At 40.9% G+C, this 20,016-nt stretch overlaps 1 protein-coding gene across 1 annotated transcript in view; it reads left to right on the top strand.

Moving 5' to 3' along the window:
* ppm1lb (protein phosphatase, Mg2+/Mn2+ dependent, 1Lb) overlaps positions 1–20,016 on the top strand; it is a 48,446-nt gene that overhangs the window by 13,560 nt on the left and 14,870 nt on the right. The gene's annotated exons all lie outside the window — the stretch shown is intronic.

The following is a 20,016-nucleotide window of genomic DNA, read 5'->3' as shown; positions in this document are numbered from 1 at the left end:
AAGTAAAGCCGTCTGTATGCTCCAGCTGAACTTCTTGATGGGTAGTCAAACAGTGGATCGTCTGAAACCCCTCTCCCACACCTTTCTGATGTCGGATTTGGGTCAGCTGATTGGCCAGATGTGTGGAAGTGAGAAAGTATGCAAGGTCTTCTTCACACAACTAACGTCACATTTTGTGCCTTGTCACTTTTGCCTTCCTGTGTGTTCAGGAGTTATACAAGCTGTTTTTGAACATACCCCCACATTTAGGTTGTTGAATTGCCAACCTCCCTTATTCTTCTTCTTCTTCAGTATTTAACTTCCATAAAGTTCACAGACTTGCAAAAGACTCATTAACAAAAATAAAAACATTGATACCCTAACTTTCCTTCCTTAAAAAGCGTCACAATTCAAACACACTAAATCCTACACTTTCCATAATGCAACTTAAAAGCATCTTTCATTAGACCATCCCTGCATGTTGATCACTCACATTTTTCAGATTCCATGTCCCAGATTTGTAAAGCTTCTCCCAAGTCACAGGAAACTTTATACAACTCTTTTGACTTGTTGACATGTGACATGTGAAAATGCTGGTTCGCCCCTTTTGAAGTGTGTTTCTTGATTCACAGGTCTCTCACTCAGCAGTGGTGAATCTATGCTTGTGTGCCATGTTATTGCCCATAGCAGAACTATGAACTCGGCTCTAAGCTTTAGATCAGCCATTGCTTCAGAAATGTGTGGGTGATGCCACAGTTGCTAAGTCCATGTTTTTCTACAGTTTATGGTACACACTGAATAGGCAAGCCTGATGGATGTGCATTGTCCACACAGCAGTCGAACATATACACAGAGAAGGACAGAGACTCATGCTGGCTACTATTCTTAGCTGGCACTCCCCTGGGGGGCGATGGTGCCTAAGGCTGGAAATAGTGAGCAGGCCAAAGTGGAGTGGGTCTGCTCCATGATGGCAGTGCACCTGCTGTGGAAACTGGGCTGCCTTGGAGATACGTGGCCTGGCGCCTGCTGGCTCTGCCACTGCGCCTGCAGCCTGCCCTCACCAGGCGGGCACAACAACAAATGTATAAGCTGTCAAGAGCTTGCAAACCAAGAGTCAACAAAAATGATTAGAAGTGTTTTTCATCCAAAATTATTCCTGACATGGGCAAACTTATTCAGCATAGAAGCGTTGATTCAATTCATTAGCTGGACCACACTGAAAGCAGAGTTGTTGGACACTTTCCACGTAAAACGGATCGAACATGGCCAGCCCGAAAGCCCATGGAGTAGTTTTGAGCTGTAATTTGGGATTCTTTTGGAAAGTGGGCACTGGGTTTGGTCTTTGGCTACACATCCTGCCCTCATTATGTTGTATGGGAACTTGGCTGTGTCATAGTTTTGAGCCACCATGGAGCAGCGCGTGTCGTCATCACGACCTCATCATCTGTCATTATTCTGTTTACTACTTACATGAATCTGACCTGAGGGAATAAGACAAGTTAAAGGAAAATGAACATCAGTGGCGTAATTGAGCCAATGAGAATTTTGTTGTGTTGTTTCCAGACACCAACTGATTCAGGTTCATTTCAAAGACTAACATTAATAGACGCAGTGATCCTGGATCAGACTTTTATTTCAGGGAGACATTTGTTTCTCTCAGCCAGTATCCTCTGTGCCAGAGAGTGGGAATAGATGACTGAGTCTCCCACAAGCCTGTCACACAGACTGATGTGATGCAGGATCTACCGCTGTCTCTGTCCTTGTATCTGGCATGACTCACATTGAAAGTAGCTACTTCTTAAGTTTGCTCTTACTCATATCTCCCAGTCCTATTCTTCTGTATCATTCGCATATTCATGGATTCACCACGCAATGCCTTATCCTCATATGCACTTAACATTCCTCTTCGCATCCAGAGTCCATTTAATCAAATCAATTTTGTAATTCACAGAGATCTATATGCCCCACAAACTGATGAGTACACACACACACACACACACACAGAGGCAGACACACAAAGCCCTTTATTTTCATCAACAAGCTTCACGAGAGCAGCAGCAGTGGATGGAGTCCATGAGTATTGATTTTTATGGATGTCTGTATGTTTATCAGCTAGTACAGTATGGTTTTGCTCATTGACATGCACACAAACAGGCACTGCATCGATCAGTGCGTGTTTTCTTCTCTCTGATGAACAGGGATGCAGGGAGGGGGAGATGCCAAGAGGCCCACGTTTGGACCACTAAAGGAATCTCAAATTTTTGGGCACTGCATATGAATAGTCAAACGTACAGAGGTCAGGATCGGTGTTGGATAACGTTGTGTATCCTGCACACATCCATGAGGGCCTTGATGAAGCACTTCTATTTGTGGCTGTCTTTTTTTTTTTTTTTTTTTTTTTTTGCTTTTTCTCTGAATCTAATCAGACCGAGAGAGGAAGCAGTTTGTAATTAATGTGATAAATGCAACATCTGTCTCCAGAGTGAGACAGTGACAGCGAGAGGCAGTGGGTGAGGTTAAGAAAGGCGAGGAAGATATAGATGCAAGCACTGGAATAGTATAAGTTGGCGGGGGGGAGGGGGGCATGATCATAAATGAGAGAGAGCTGAGGAGAAGTGAAAGAAGGGATAGTTGTGAGCTGGTGCAGGAGGGGTTCAGAAAGGTGGGAGCAGGAGGGAGTGATCCAGATGACACCCGTGAATGCTGTGTTATTAAAATGAAAAGCCATAGGTTTATTCACACATGCATCTCCAGCAAAGTAAATCAGCAGGTGACTAGGTGTCGCTCTGTTCCTTATTTATGGGTGCCCCAATTAAAGGCCTGCTGCCTGCTGCTGATCAACACGCTCTAGGTGTATATGGAAATAAGGTGCATGTGAAATATGTAATGGTTATTTTGCACCATATGCCCACTGTTGCCTCATTTTTTATGTGTGCAATGTTGTTTAATTGAAAGAGTTGCTGTGCCAAGGAAGCCAGCTGTATGGAGATGAGAACGACCATGAATGGATGGACGCAGTTAAGGGATGAATGGAGTCCAGGAAGCTGTTGACTCAGGATGGCGGAAGCAGCTCTTGGCATTGTGTGTGTTCTGCAGTGTGCTTTGTGGTGGCAAGAGTCTTTCAGAATGACAACTGCGATGATTCAATCTGGATCTCAAAACTCAAGTGTCTATATTTATAACAGCAATGTTATATTTAGAGCTGAAACAATAAGCTGATAATTAGTCAATATAGAGAAAATTATGTGGCAACTACTGTGATAAAGCTTTTTTTTCCTTGCAAACAGCTTCTAAGATGTATGGATTTAATGTTTTTTTGTCATATTGAACCAAAGTCTTGGACTCTAATGGATTCTAATGTGAATTTTTCACTATTTTCTGACAATAGATAAATCTATTGTTTAAAGATATATAATAGTACAGCACAATTTAAGTATATAACTTAAACATTTTTCATGTTTTTGATTTAATCTGATAAGATGGGTCATTTTGTAGTTATATAATTCATGTTGAAAACCAATTAAGCTGAATGCACACTGATTTATCGTGAGGTGTTTTTTGGGGGGGATTTTACACTTTTATTAGACAGGACAGTGTAGAGAGACAGGAATTGAGAGGGCAGAGAGAGGCAGCAAAGAGTCCAGCCGGCCAGGAGTTGAGCCAGGGACTCACCTGCCCTGAGTTTATATGCCCATGTGGGCTGTGCCCTAACCACTCGGCTATCAGGTTGCCCAAGAAGAACCTGATTTAAAGGCCAAAACAGGTCTTTACTGATTTTTATAATCGAGCTGAGTTTCCAATAGATTAACTCTAGCTTGTAGCTTTCATCTTGCGGGTGGGGGTTATGTTGCCTGATTAATTGCCTGAGTGCCTGATTAATTGCCTGAGTGATCATCAATCTGACTGCTGGACAATCAGATGGATTTTTTTGTCTGAAATTTTGGTCAGCTGTCTTGCAGTTTGAGCAGTTCCTCGATCCAGTTTCCCACACGGCTGCTGCCAAAAGCTCTGTCTCAAACTGTGGTGAGCTTGTTTTAATATAAGTCGTATTGTGATGTGGCTAACTGTAGTCTTGACTGAGACTGTGCTATGATATAAATAACTTCTTATTTCTTGTTTTGCATTTGTCGTAGAATTTCACAAAGTAATAAATGTAATGTCATTTTTGAAAAAGTGACCATCTTGTGTGAAATAAAACTTTTTGTAGAATGGTCAATGCATCAGTGTTGATGTTCAGTGTGAGCACCCATGTTATGTCATTTGAAACATTACAGCCCTACTTGGATTGGTAGAAGGCGTTCACTTCTGTCCAGAAGACATAATGGAGGGGAAAGGAGGAGCTGGAGGAACAGTAGGCCAGTGTGTGTTTTCTTCAGTATGTAAACAGCTCCTTCCTTCCTATCTCTCTGTTTCCCTCTGGCCCACAGTGAAGGCACCGTAGTGTGATAAAGCACTTGGACAACAAAGGTGGTAATCTGTAAACAGAATACTTGGTTTGCTTTCTTCTCAAACCGCAGATTTGGTATTAACACTGGAAATTCTCTTATCACACATTTGCTCCTTTCATCTCTGAATCTTTTTTTTTCTCCGTCTACTGTAGATCTAACTGAGAGCGCAAGCTTTGTGCTCCATCTCTATTTATTTCACTTCCATTTTCTTGCCATGCTTACATCGCCTTCATCTCTGATAAGAGCAGGGAATGTATCCACCTAAAGATAGGAGGAGGAGGAGGAGGAGGGAAGCGGTGAGAGAAATGTAGAGTTTTAAGTTCAGTTCCTGCTTTATGAAGGCCACATACATAATCACCCCTTCAATCACAGCTGAAGAGAGTGAGACTAAAAAGAACAAGGACAAGGTTTCTCTGAGAGTGAGTGATACTGCATTGCTGTGTTGATGTGCATTGTGCTTTCAGAGAAGTGGGGAGTAATGCAAGTTGATATTTTAGATCAGGGGAGCTGTATGAGTGTATGGCCGCAACATATGTGTGTGTATTTGGGAGAGAAAGAGACAAAGGACGGGAGCAATGAGCTGTGAAGACGTGGCAGAGAAAGCTGGTAAGCGGAGATGACGAATGCACAATGACAGAATCTTGAATTATCTCTCCACCACCAGCACCTTAATAGCTTCCTACCCACAAAAAAAAACGGTGAGGAAGATTCATACTCTCACTCGAATGAAGTTGACAACATCAGCATCATACTGAAAGCTCAATAATGGTGAGGTTTTGAGAAGAAATGTATTTTCAGACGTGGTGTTCTAAATAATTTACTGATTTCGTAAAGCCTCTTTTTAGATGAGACTGGATCCAGGCTAATGTCTTTAATGGCTGAGGAAGGGCAACTAAGGACTGACTTGATACTCCTTATGCAATGTTAGTGTAGGCAATGTTTGTGCACATTCACAGGTTTCAGCCCCTCCATTGAAGCTGCTATACATAACAACGCTCTCAGACAGATGTGATTAATCTACCGGGAGTTCCGCTCTACCAATTAATCAACGAGGAAATGATTGATAAGTGGTTTCAATCACAGCAGGAAAGAGACAGAGATGCACTTCTTCAAAGACATCTTTGTGTGTGTATGTGTGTGTGCGCGTGCATGTGTGTGTGCGTGCATGGGGTGACAGACACGCACTGACATGGTTCATTAGCTTATGATGAAAGATCCCGCTGTGGCAGCTCTCAGCAGTTCAGTGTTCACATACTATATGTGCATGTGGATAGCATTGTTTAGGAATGCATCACCATAATGTGAGGTGTGTCACGCTCGCAAGAAGAGAGGGGATGAAGCTTGCCACCCTGACTAGTGTATGAATATTCATGCAATTGATATATCAGTGTCTGCCAGAGAATGCAGGCTCCAGATCGCAGGAATACAAATAAGAACACTTGCCAAGTGTTTGTGTGTATGTGTGTTTGTGATCTGTGTGTGGGCGCAGGGGGAGATTATAGGCCCTGGAGTGCATCAGCAATGGGGTGGGTGTAAGCTTGAGATAGGTGTATGTGTGTGTGTGTGTGTGTGCGTGTCAGAGAGAGAAAGAGAGGCGTAGCTGACATTTACTTAGCTCCTCTCCTCTAGGCTTTTTGTGCCCCACATTCAAAAGAGGGAGAGGAACACTCACTCTTTTTTTTTTTTTTAAACTTTTGCCTGCTGTCTTCACAACTCTGTCGCTGTATTACATCCTGCTGTTTGTTCCCAGCCCATGGATAAAATAAGCTCAGTGTGCGACAGTGTGGTAAAATAAGAAACTGTGAAACACCACTGTTATAATTAAGACCTTTTAAAGAGCAGATTAGGTGCTAATCAACCAGCTGCTAAAAAAAAATCATGTGAATCAAAGGAGAATTTCACATTTATTTCAAGTCAGTCTTAAAATAAGACCCACATATATACATTGATAGAACTATTGTTGGCTGAAAAATCACTTAAAGTTTTGCCTGAAGCTACTAATCACTCCACACATCTTTGAATGGAGTCTTTTGTAAAATGAAAGAAGGATTTTGTAAAAAGTATATTTATATTTGTCATTTTGTAAGTTGTTGTTTTTTTTTTTAAAGTACTGTTTTAGTAAGTTTAGTATGTTTAGTAAGTACAGTATCTCAAGTATCACACCCATATCACACTAGTACCTACAGTTTTCTTCTCGTGATTGGCCTCCCCGTGACTCACTCAGAAACCGGTGCTCTGAGCCTTTCTTCTGATTGGCTGACCGACCTGTTCTTGCTAGAGCTCTAGAGAGAAGCCTGAGAGGGAAGATGTAAAATTGGGATGCTACTAAAATCTAATTATGGATATCAAACCTGCCAGCTTTTTGTAGCCTACTTGACAGTTTGGTTCAATATCCAGCCACAGTTTTAGCTGACTAAATCAGTGAATATTCAGCAATCTCATTTTAGATCTCATGCCTTGACAGACTTTGATAAGATTCAGTTGTCATTTGTTCAGAAATGAGAAATGTCACCAAAGAAATGTTGTTTTAGTTTGGACAATGGTTGGTAATATTGACTTCTTTCCCAGCCTTCAGGTACCTCCCCTACCTCTTGGCCCGAGAGAAGATGCAACAGATTCCTAAACATAAGTTATATGGGTTTCATTTAGAGAGAACTTGTTTTTTAAGGTCTGTAAACATTAAAAGACTGAAACAAAATAGGAAACAGCAGAAAAAGAGACACCTCGAAAACAAGAGGACAGCATTTAACTCTGAATGTAAAGAATATTGCAGCTGATTAGAGTAATTGGAGAGTAAAATAAGCTCTTCTGGGTTTTTCCCTTCTTTTAAAGCAAAAGGGAGAATGAAGTCAAGTAAATGTCAGCAGTATCATCCACACACAGAGAGAGAGAGAGAGAGAGAGAGAGAGAGAGAGAGAGAGAGAGAGAGAGAGAGAGAGAGAGAGAGAGAGAGAGAGAGAGAGAGAGAGAGAGAGAGAGAGAGAGAGAGAGAGAGAGAGAGAGAGAGAGAGAGAGAGAGAGAGAGAGAGAGAGAGAGAGAGAGAGAGAGAGAGAGAGAGAGAGAGAGAGAGAGAGAGAGAGAGAGAGAGAGAGAGAGAGAGAGAGAGAGAGAGAGAAGTTGTGCAGGGCTGTGTATATAAATAGAGCAGAGGTAGGTGTTGGGGTCTGAAGGACAATGAAATTCTAATAGATGGCAAAGGACAATCCTATGGAGACACCAAGCATCTATATATTTGATTAGTGTCTCTTCTCTTCTCTTCTCTTCTCTTGATACATCAGAACTTTGTTGTATCCTGATTCAAACATATATTTGCTGCCCTCAGGAGTCTGTATTGACCTTTTTTTTTTATCTAAAAATGTATTTCAGAAACATATTTTTAGTAGTGCTCGTTCCTCAACACAAGGACATCTCTGAGCTGATGGATATCTGAGAAGTGCTTAGCCAAACCCTCTGGGTCCCGAACAGAAAGAGTCATCATTCTATCCTTACATCTGTTCATTTGAGAAAATTGCAAATGTGCAATAATTTAGTCGGCTTCCTTTTTATAATTCTGTAAGATAAGCATAAAATGTATCTGTGTTTTTTGGCAATATTCAGGACTTTATCAATTTTCTGTCTCCTTGTCATTTTGAGTCCATTTTGATTCTTTATACAGGTTACCAATGTTGAAGTTTTGTTCAATATGTTAGTGTTTCAAGCATTATTTCCATTATCAGTGAATCAGTTGAAGATGCCTTTTTGACTCATAAGTAGCCATTTTATACACAAATATTCATAAAGTCTTGTTTGTTTTGTCAAAACAACTGGAAGTGTTAACATTAACTAGAGAAAAGCAGCAAATCCTCATATTTGAGAGGCTACACCCAACATTATTAGTTAATCTGGAGATTATTTTCTCAATAAACGTATCATTTGATTGATCTATGAAATATAAGAAAATAATGAAAATTCCCTTAGGCCCAAGTCAGTTTGATCATATTGCTTATTTTGTCTGATCAACAGAATTTTTAGGGGGGGAATTTTCGCTTGATAAATGATTAATTTTCCGATGGTCACCTAATCAATCATATCAGTTGATCTGATTATTATGTTGTGGAATAATCAATCAATCATTTGGTTGCTTGTTTGCTCTGCTTTTTTTGTCTTTTTTTAAACAAGGACAACCAAATTCTTACATTTGAGAAGCTGTATTACCATGAAAATGTAAAGTTCTTTGCTCACTTTATGGCTCCAGGAATTTGTAAATGTCTCCACCCTGATGAGAGCAAGACAGTTTTCAATCTTTGGTAAGGTAAAGAAAGCTTGGTGTACTGGAGAAGCAAACATTTCTCCTAAAAATATGTTTCTGTAAAACTAAACTCCAACAGCAAATATGCATTGTACAAATCCCTCTCCTGTCATTTAATGAGTTGTGTTGTGACTTTATGCACTTGGCAAGTTGCAACTACTGTATGTTGATGCTGAACATGTCAGTAAAATGTTCAGATGGGAGTCTGGATATGAACCCCGGTCTGTGGTGTGACAGTCGTGTGCTTTGTATGCTCACCATCCAACCCACCAAGTCCTGGCACCTCTGCAGCAAATAAAAATGTAGCACTCCATTCATTCAAAAAATGTGTCGTCTTTGAACATAATCCAGCCAGCAAATATGTTTCCTTCAAAACTCATTTGTTGCTGCAGTTTAGTTGTATAGAAAGTTTAATTTTAAGGAGTTGGGATTACAGATGTGCAATGTGTTTTTATATTGGCAGAAAAATGCCTGAAACAATTGTCAACAGAAGCGGTCTATTGATTTACTAATCAATTAATCCACTAATCTTTCTGCTCTCCACAGATGAATAAACTTATGGGATGTAACATAATCAGAACTATGCTGTTGTATTAATAAAACAGATGGGTCTTGGTATATAAGTCCTTGGCTTGCACTAAACACTAATGTGTTTTGCCTGCCTAAAAGACAGAGGTTCATCTGTGCAGTGGAAATGTTGACCCTGCAACCTGGTGACACTGCTCCATTTGTTTCCGCCGTCCCCTCCTCCCCTTTTCCAGTGGATATGATCAGAGGCTGTAGTTTTCTAATGGACACTTGGAAGAGGAGACTCGTGGGAAGTCATCTGTACTCAGTAATATCATATAAATGTGTGATATGTATTCAGAATTATCATTTGTTTTCATGCAGCTGTAGGAAGGGCGTGGGATTATGGGCTGTTGTTGGAAGCTGTTGGTAATAATACACTTACCCGGGGGTGGAGGACGAGAAAGTATCCAATGCAGTGTTGTCAGAGCTGAGATCACAACATGAAAACACCACCTTCTCACAGTAATGGCATGTTCTAGCCGGTATACCCCTAATTATGGCTGAAGTGTTGCTTTGCAGGAAACTTTGACTACTTTTAGAGAGAGAGCTACCCATCCAAAGTGGCACAAATAATTCCTGTTATGGTCCACAGTCCTAAAACCTAACTGCAGTGCTTGTTGTGGCTCTTTCTGGTTATATATACACATGTAGTCAATATGTTTTCCCACAATATGGAAGTAATGAAAAAACTCCTGCTCAGTAAAAAAAAAAAAGAAAAAATTGTCATTATTCTGTGGAAAGCAGCCATGTGACAAAAGTATACAAATGAAGCTTGAAATTGTTGGGAAACACACACACTGTGTGTGTGTGTGTGTGTGTGTGTGTGTGTGTGTGTGTGTGTGTGTGTGTGTGTGTGTGTGTGTGTGTGTGTGTGTGTGTGTGTGTTTGCGTGTGTATTTTTTTAATCAGTCCCACACCTCCAAGACATTTGGAGGCAGATCTGAGTTGAAAGCGATTCTCCAGTCTCATTCTTTCTCTCCATCCCTTTTCCTCTCAGTCCCCTCATTTCTCTCACCTGAGTGAACATCTAAAATGGTTTTATCACCTCTTCCTCTCATCTGCTCATCTACTCATTTCATTTTTTTTTTTACCTCACTACCATCACTTTCTTTTCCCTCTCTGTGGTGTTTATGGCCCCTGCTGATTTATGCCAGTTGGAGTTATTCTAATTGCCACCCCTCCACCCTATGAGACAGGCATGTGCCATGTGGAGCACCTAGGCCAGTTGTAATAACTGTTTCTGTCTACCTGTCTGTGACACACACACACACACACAAATATTGGCACCTGCACACACATGCGCACACAGAACGAGGCCATGCCTGTGCAAAACTGCTTCTTAGCACTCAGATCTACGTAGATTATTACCCAAGAAATTACAGGGCTGCAGTGCTTACCATTACATTTCATGGGAGCCGCAGTTATACTGTGGCAGCTTTTCATGTGTGTAATGTGTAGTCTGGCGTATATGTGTGTGGATTAAAAAAAAGAAAGGGGGCAGCAAGATGGAAGTGTAACTGTTATTTACTGCCAGGCTGGAGAAGTGTGAGCATCAGTGCCTCTGTGCCTTGATACAACATCTCCAATGATCTTTTTTGGTTTTGCTGTAGAAGTGGCAGCAGTTCTCTTGCTGCTACCAAGTGAATATAGAAAGTAAACAGTGTTACTCACACATAGAAGCTGATATATTGGTCAAGTAGATATCATTTATCATTGATTGTATTTGAGTATATGTCAGATGATAAGTAACATAAAAATGAAGATACAGAGATGCAAAGATGTCACCTAAAAGCACTGCAACTATTGTTTACAACACATTTCTCTCAGACTAGTGACAGTATTAAGAGTTTGTGGCTCTGTTAAGTGTTGATTACATCGTCAGGTGCTCATTTGCTTCTGAAATGTATCAATTAAAAGATTATCATTGGTGCCGGTGAACTGTTTTGTAGTATAGAAAGAGGTGTGTGTGTGTTGTTCAGCCCACCCTCATTGGTTTGAATTGGGTGGACAAAATAAAAGGAACGCCTGTCAACATTACACAAAGCAGTTCAACAACACCATATCCTCCAAAATGATCATACAGTTGAATCAACACCTCTTTAACAAAGTGTTAACAAAACAGTATAAACTTCATGAAGGAGGATTTACTGCTGGACTGTCGTATTACAAGAAAAGATGACATGTAACAAAGGTCTTCAGCTACACTTGAACCTGGTTGTTATTAAATGATTAGCTTCTTAAACCTGTCTTTAACCAAGTCAGTAAAAGACAGCACTAGAGAGCAAATGACCACTGTCACAAATATTCTCCCTTGTCACTGCCAGACTGACAGACAAAAATGTATGTTTGCAGTTATTTAATTGATAACTTAGCTCTTACCTTAAAGCTATAAAATGTCATGGTTTTTAAGTAGAGTTGAAGGTAGCTAATGAGATGTTAATGTATAGTGTCATACTCATTCTGCCCAACAGATGTAACAGTGAATATAATCATAATTCACATTTTAAAACATCTTACAAACCAAACAATTTAAGTTGTTACATCTGTAAAACATAAGTTTCAGCATCTTATCCTGGGTTGCAGCTGAAAAGAGTCCGAGCGCATGTAAGATATTTACAAAAACAGCCCAACATTTTGTCAAATACGTGAAGAACATCTTACGTATTTAAGTTTTAAAAAACTAATTTAGGATGTTTATGATGAACGTCTCTCTCTATCCTGGAGAGAGATGTCAACAGGCTTTTTAAGAAGCAGAACCCCCGCAAAGCAGCCGGTCCTGACTCTGTCTCTCCATCATCCCTGAAGCACTGTGCTGATCAGCTGTCTCCAGTGTTCACAGACATCTTCAACACCTCACTGGAGACCTGCCACGTGCCAGCCTGCTTCAAATCCTCCACCATCATCCCTGTCCCCAAAAAACCAAGGCCCACAGGACTAAATGACTATAGACCCATTGCCCTGACCTCTGTGGTCATGAAATCATTTGAGCGTCTTGTCCTGTCCCACCTCAAATCCATCACTGACCCACTCCTGGACCCCCTGCAGTTCGCCTACAGAGCCAACAGGTCCGTAGACGACGCCGTCAACATGGCTCTCCACTTCATCCTCCAGCACCTGGACTCCTCAGGGACCTATGCCAGGATCCTGTTTGTGGACTTCAGCTCTGCCTTCAACACCATCATCCCGGCTCTGCTGCAGGACAAGCTCTCCCAGCTGAGCGTGCCTGACTCCACCTGCAGGTGGATCACCGACTTCCTGTCTGACAGGAGGCAGCACGTGAAGCTAGGAAAGCACGTGTCTGACTCCCAGACCATCAGCACTGGATCCCCGCAAGGCTGCGTTCTTTCTCCTCTGCTCTTCTCCCTGTACACCAACACCTGCACCTCCAGCCATCAGTCTGTCAAGCTCCTGAAGTTTGCAGACGACACCACTCTCATTGGACTCATCTCTGATGGCGATGAGTCTGCCTACAGGTGGGAGACTGAGCGTCTGGTGACCTGGTGCAGGCAGAACAACCTAGAGCTAAACGCTCTGAAGACAGTGGAAATGATAGTGGACTTCAGGAAGAGCCCAGCCCCACCCACCCCCATCACCCTGTGTGACTCCCCCGTGGCTACCGTGGAGCATTTTCGCTTCTTGGGAACCACCATCACACAGGATCTCAAATGGGAGCTAAACATCAGCTCCCTCATCAAAAAAGCTCAGCAGAGGATGTATTTCCTGAGGCAATTGAAGAAGTTCAACCTGCCAAGGACTATGATGGTGAACTTCTACACCTCCATCATTGAGTCCATCCTCACCTCCTCCATCACCATCTGGTACGCTGCTGCCACGGAGAGGGACAATAACAGACTGCAGCGTATCATCCACTCTGCTGAGAAGGTGATTGGCTGCAATCTTCCGTCCCTCCAGGACCTGTACGCCTCAAGGACTCTGAGGCGTGCAGGGAAGATTGTAGCTGACTCCTCCCACCCTGGACACAAACTCTTTGAGACACTCCCCTCTGGCAGGAGGCTGCGGTCCTTCAGGACCAAAACCTCTCGCCACAAAAATAGCTTCTTCCCATCTGCTATTAGCCTCATCAACAAGGCTAGAGAGCCCCACTGTTGCTGATCAATTGCACCAATCACCAGAAAAAATTCCTTGTATGTGAAAACATACTTGGCAATAAAACTGATTCTGATTCTGATTCTGATTCTGATTATGATATCATTACCGAATGTTTTTTTTGTGTGTTTTTTTTTTTCTTTCATTTTTTTTCTTTTTTTTGAGCATGAGGATTTTTTTCTCTCAAATATTAATATCAGTATTATCAACAAATATCCGGTATCGGTCAGGCTGTAATGCAAGGAGCTCAAATCCATGCACACTTCAGTGGTTACATGAATCATGGCCTGGCATCACAGAGCCTTGGAAATGATGCTGAGCATCCTTCTATAAACTAAACATCACTCTATTATTGAGTCGATGTCCAGGCCATAGATACTGATGAGGTGCTCTTACTACGAGGTTAGGCTATAGGAAGCTATGGATCAACCAGACAGCTTCATTCTAATGGACTGCTTAGGTTTAATATGAGTTTTCACCTCTTCTAATGGACCCAGCTGTCGCAGGAAGGACACACGGCGAGATCTTAGTTGGAGTTGTGTATATTGCAAGTGGAGAGGCAGACTGATGGCTGTGAGTCTGTTCACTGCCTGAATACGAATCACCTCTGTAATAGTTCCCTTCACTTTATGAGTAAAGAGTCATAAGATCTGTCTCTGTTTGTGTGACGGAGTGTGAGTGTGTACCTGTCTGTGTGTGTGTGTTTAGAGTGGTAGACTTGGAGTCACTAGACGGTCACCTTTGCTGTAAAATCTGCTTTATTGGCAATTGAATGAGCCAACAACCTGCGGTCTGTTGTCCTCAGGGGCAGGCAAGTTTGAGAGGACTTGGAATGAGACGTCTGTTGAGGTGGGACAGATGTTCAGCCAGTTGGAGGCTTTGGCAGTCGTAACCATGGTTACCAGATGTTCTTATCACACCAGTCTTACACCTCTCATTCTTTCACAGTCGGAGAGAGAAAAGAGCTGGGGCTGACTCTGTTTAGCCAAGAGGCAGTATTTCATGTCGAGCTTGCTCTCCCTTGCTCGCTCTCTCTCTCTCTCTCTCTCTCTCTCTCTGAAGGCTGAAGGCACTGAAGCATTTCCTGCCACTTTTAATGGACTTCTATTCAACTTTCCAGCCGTGATCCACTTTTATAGCTCTGCCTTTCGCTTCTGAAATCCTCATTCACTTCACAGAAGTCATTTCTGTCCTCTTTACACTGTCAGGCACGCATCACAGTGTTGGCCGCTACATATACCCTCTGAGACGCGACTGTTATTTGAATATGAATGTTACTCAGAGTGGTTTATTTTTGAATGTTTCTTGAGCCGATTCACAGTAGTGCCACCGCTGTGGCCTTGCCCCAGCCCTCCATCCCTGAGCCCATCTGTGCTCATAGTGTTTGTTGTGGTTTTGGGTGAGATTTAATGGCTGGGAAAGGGAAATAGTTTTGGGAATCCTGGGTGTTTGGGTGCAAGTGGGTCTTTTTCAAGGCCATGCAAACACTTCCAGTCTGGCTACAGGCTAACACTCCACAGGAAGCAAGTTATTGAGTCATAATACTGAGTCTTATAATTATTTTTCTAAAAACAATTGAAACTGATCAGCAAATCCTATTTTTAAAGACAGTATTTTAAAACCAGGTAGCATAAGTGAAGTGACCCCACTACTGTCATTAAAATGACACTTTAAGAAAATCACAGATTTATTTATATACAATACTAATGTGCTGTAGGGCTAAACAGGTCATTTGTACCAGCACAACTAAAAAATGAAAAAAAAAAAAAACCCCACTTTCAGTCAGTTGATTTCTTTCCTTTTAATATAAGAAAAATAAGATCAGAAGATAGTAAACAAAACAATCTGGTTACATCTTTGACAGAAAAACAACTGAACTCTAATTTAAGGTCCATTTACAACCTTTTCGCAGATCTTTCATTCGTTATGAGCAAACAGTGTTTGCTCAATTTCCTTACAATAGATTTTCTAAAAGCAAGTGCCTCTGCTCCACAAATTTTTTTTCCAGTTTAGATGCACTTGTCTGAGGACTGTTCTAGTAATAAGTCATTATTATAGGCCAAACTAGGTTCATTACTATCATCAAAATCACACTTTTTAGTGAATTTCAGAAAATGTATTCATTTGTTGATTGTATTTTTATTCACAAGTGACAGTGACACATCAATCCACACTGACAGTTTAAAAACCCCTTTCAGCCTTAGTCACTGGTTTATTTCTTTTTCTAATGAAAGAAAAGACTGATATCAAGACTGATGATTTGACCAAACCTTCAAGCCCACTCACCAGCTTTTTCCAGTTCTTTCACACATCTCATGGTTTTGATCAGGGGAGAGATCAAATGAAATAGGTCTACAAAGTGTTGTTTCACTTGCTTTAGAACTATTTCACAAAACAGTCAGCATTTTAAAACCAGAAAGAATAAGTGGTATGACTCCATAACTGTCAGCCCTGGAGAAAGGTGTGAGTGGACTTCACTGATAATTATTTGATTTTCATTCATTTATTTATTCATTTAGCCAATGTTTTTGTCAAACTACTATCTCCAAGGTCAAAGCCGAAAAAAAGATGAAACATTTCAACATAAGGTCCATTTAGTAGCTATTCTAGAGCTTTCAGTTGTATCTCACAATCATTCTTCATTACACTGAGCTTGTCCAGTTGTCATGGAATTATACTTGTTTGAATTAAATTTTTTTTTTTCAAAGCACTTTCAGCACTTAATCTCTCTGTTGACTCAAAACCTGAGCTCCCAAACAGCTATTAAATGATCCTTGACATGAAACACTTTTGCTGTTTCCAAGGTCAAGAATTAACTTTCAGTCTCAACAATTCAAATGATGGTTGTGTGTATGGTTGTGTGTTCATGTGTACTTAACCCCAGTGCTGTTTGCCTGCATTCACATTCCTCTTAAGTACAAATGAGAGAGATTCTATTTATGATACAGTGACAACATCATACCAACCTAACACAAACACGCACTGCCACTCAAAACCTGTACTTGGCATAGCCTTGACACATACAAAGCTGAGGTGTGAGATAATGAAATGTTGGCTCTGTGATCAGGCTGTCCTCGACCCTGTGGACAGACCGAGCTCTATAATGTCACCTTGTGGAGAAACGTACTACACCTCTGCAGTGAACGAGTGTGTTTATGTAGGACACCCGTCCTCTTTCCTGCCTTTTATTATGAAAAACTGTTTGTTTTGATTTTACAAAAACAGACAAATTATATGCTTTGCTCTGCGTGTAGCATTAACCATGTAGCATATTGCAGAGAATGCATATTATACTAGGATTCTAAAATGGCAAATGTAGTCATCTCCTAACTGATGGATTTTGTGATTGTAATTTAAGACTTGTGACTTGGAAATCAAAACAATAAATGGAAATATTTTGAAATGCTCTTCCTCCAGACTCCCTTTCCTCTAGTATCACCTTCCTTCTCTGTATTTCATTGCTTTGATGGTTTTCTGTCACTTATCTCGGGCTCTGTCTTTTAACTGGGGTCTCTCTTTCTCTCTCTTTCTTTCGCTTTCTTTCTTTAATGATGTGCTTGAGTGATGCTAATGAATGGTACTTGCCCTCCTCAGTCTCTCCCCCTCCATTCCTTTTTCCTTCTTCTCTCCTTCTGCCTGCTTGATCTGTCAGAAAGACCGCAGAAAGAGATTTTTCTACTTCGGTTATGAAGCTCCCTCAGGGTGATTCTAAAGGAAACTCAGATGACTTTCCTCATTTCTGTCGGCCTAGCGATGTGATGGATGGAAGTGTTTAAAAGGCATGACTATTTCTGTTGGACTGTGCGTCTGATTGGCTTGCAGTTAGCAGTCAGGAGGGAGTGTTTGGGTAAGGGGATAGAACAAAGTGTGTAGGTGGGCCGTTTGAGAAAGGAGAGTGTGTTTTTGTGTGCATGGATTTATGTACTTATTGTATGTGTGATACAAGCCTTTGTGTTTACATGTGTGGTGCAAGTGAAGTCTGGTGTGAAGGAGAGCCCAATGTGATGCTCTGCACAGCCGTGACTGATTGCACTCTGAGCCAACTCGCCTGTTTTGAGACCAGGAGTCCCAATAATAATTTTCTACATTGCAAAAATGTTCTTTTGTTTTTTTTGTTTGTTTTTTTTTTAAATAAACTCTGAAATTATTGGTTGATAAATCAATTAGTTTATCCAGAGATTTGAATATTTGGTCATTTATTAAGTAAAAATGTCATTGGCTAGTTACAGCTGCACAATTATTTTTTTTTTAAATTTAATATCTTTGGGTTTTGGAATTTTGCATAGAAAAAACAGCACTTTGTAGATTTCATAAAAATATAAACAACTAACTGATTAATCTAAAAAATAATCAATACATAAATCATTAATGAAAATAATAATTTACAGGACTACTAGTCATTATTAATGACTTAAAGCTGCAGCAATAATTTTATATTAATATTGGATCATATAACTATATGTAATATGAGAGCGGGTGCTCATGGTGACAAACCCACAGAGAATAATCACCCAGCTTGGAATTTTCCCTGAGCTTTAGGGAGTGTTTTAGCATCTTTTGGCTCATTGTTTGGGTTTTATACCAACTTTACTGTTTTGGTTCATTTTCACTGTCCTCAATCATGTTTCCAGTTGCAGCAAAAAGCTCATGTCAGTGAAACAGTGCATTTAGCAGCTTAACAACATATATTCTTCAGGAGATGGTGGAGACCAAAACAGAGCTAAAAGGAGAGTGAATACTGGACTTAAAGTCATCAGATCAGCAAGTTATTTATCTTGCATCATGGCTACCAGTAGGTTTAGACATAAAGTACATACATCTTACACCTTTCTTACATCAAGTATCATTTTTTGTGACACTTTATTATGGTGATACAGTAGTTAAAGGTACAGGGTATTGCTATTAAGTGCTATGAAGTGATGTGTTTTGTGAGTGAGTCCAGGTTTTGTTTGTGCGGTGCACAAGGATGCACATTTGAGTGTGCAGGCGACACAATTCTCACCATGCCATTGTTTTCACACCATTTTATTTATCTACTATTGATAGCAGTAACACACCAACCAACAAAGGCAGGAAAGAGGAGGACTGCTTGCAAGTTAGCATGGTAAACAGTGAGTGATTTTTCGAAAGCTATCTGAGGAAGGAAATTCACTCAACACTGTTGTTAACAAAGTTTATGTTGATGACTAACACTGAATCTAAAAAAATAACTTTTGTGTGTTTTTAAGAAAACTATGCAACTTCAACCCTTCCTCGATGCAACTTTCCTCCCTCAAACAGGGCTTCACACACATTTTTCTTTGTTGTTTTCCCCATGACCATATAAGCTCATCATCTTCCCCTCTTCACTGCACTTTAGGTTTCAGCACATGTCTACTTTCTCTGTTGCTGTGCATTGGGTAGTAAAGAATCTTAGATCTTGACCCCTGCTGCTTGGACCCCTCTGTATGTCTCTTTCAGCTAGAGTAAAGCCAGATCTGTACACTCCATTTACTCTGGATCTGCCCTCTCTTTCCCCATCTCTTCCTGCATTCCTCCATTGTGCTTTAATCTCATCCTCCATTTTGTTCCCTCCTGTATTACTATCCTTGATCCTTGCCATCTTGTCTTCATCTGTCTATCCCACAATCTTCATCCCTGTCCATTCCTGCTATCCCTCCCTCATCCACCCTTCCCTCCTTTCATCCTCTAAGCTGGTGCAGATGCTGCAGCCAGGTGTTTGATGTGTCAATCTGGTGAGCCAGCAGGTTAGATAGTCAGATAAGACTTAGCCTCCACTTCCCTTTCTGTCAAGGCTGTCTGCTGTTCCCAAGGTACATACATGTGCAGTCAAATAGTTAAAGGAATGTAGCTGAAAAAGGGTTTGTGACCCTCATGCTTTGTCATGGACTGACAGGCAGACAATTAGACTGCTTAGTAATTGGCATAGTATAACCCAAGCCAACAAAAGCCTTCCTGATCTATTTATGACCTTTGAACCGCATTTATGACTCCTGCTCTCTGCATGGTAACTGCCAGATGAAGGTATGTCATGAGGATTGTCTTCAGACAAGAGAAAGGAGAGTGTCAGAAAAGGGATGTACAAGAGGTCCATGGTGATTTTGGACTAAACATCACCATGGAAGCAGAGATAAAGAGAATGTGGGAAATGGAGAGTGAGAGAGAGAAAGACAGGCTCATACACATCCACGAAAGAAAAAGATTAGAAGTGTTTGGGTGTCAGTGGAAAAGATAGGGGAAGAGTTACAGGGCTTGCAAAGGAAAGCTTTAACAACAGTGATGAGATATAACAAGCAAGGAGTAGATGAGTTGTTTTTTATGTATGTGGAGTGAAAGTAAGGGAGACAGGGTTATCTGAGTCCTTGAAACAGTTTCCCTCAGCAGAATGAGATATAGATGGTGAGAGGAACAGAGCGACGTCTATGTGTCTCTGTCCTATGGCCTCAAATCATTATTTTCAGTGCTAGGAAATTGCAAACTTTTCTTATCCTGCAGCCTTGAATGGCTCATTTTGTTTTGTTAGTTCACGGCTTATTTAATTACTGCAGAAGTTCGACTTTCTGCAAGTGAAAGCTATGTATGAAATACAAGCTATATAAATCTGGGATGCTGCAGATCAGTTG

The sequence above is a fragment of the Trachinotus anak genome, unplaced genomic scaffold, assembly GCF_046630095.1.
Source record: "Trachinotus anak isolate AG129_WGS33_773 ecotype Australia unplaced genomic scaffold, CSIRO_AGI_Tana_v1 ptg000014l, whole genome shotgun sequence".
Classification (NCBI taxonomy): domain Eukaryota; kingdom Metazoa; phylum Chordata; class Actinopteri; order Carangiformes; family Carangidae; genus Trachinotus; species Trachinotus anak.
Note: the sequence above shows the minus strand (reverse complement) of the source record. Positions and strands in the feature narration are given on the sequence as shown.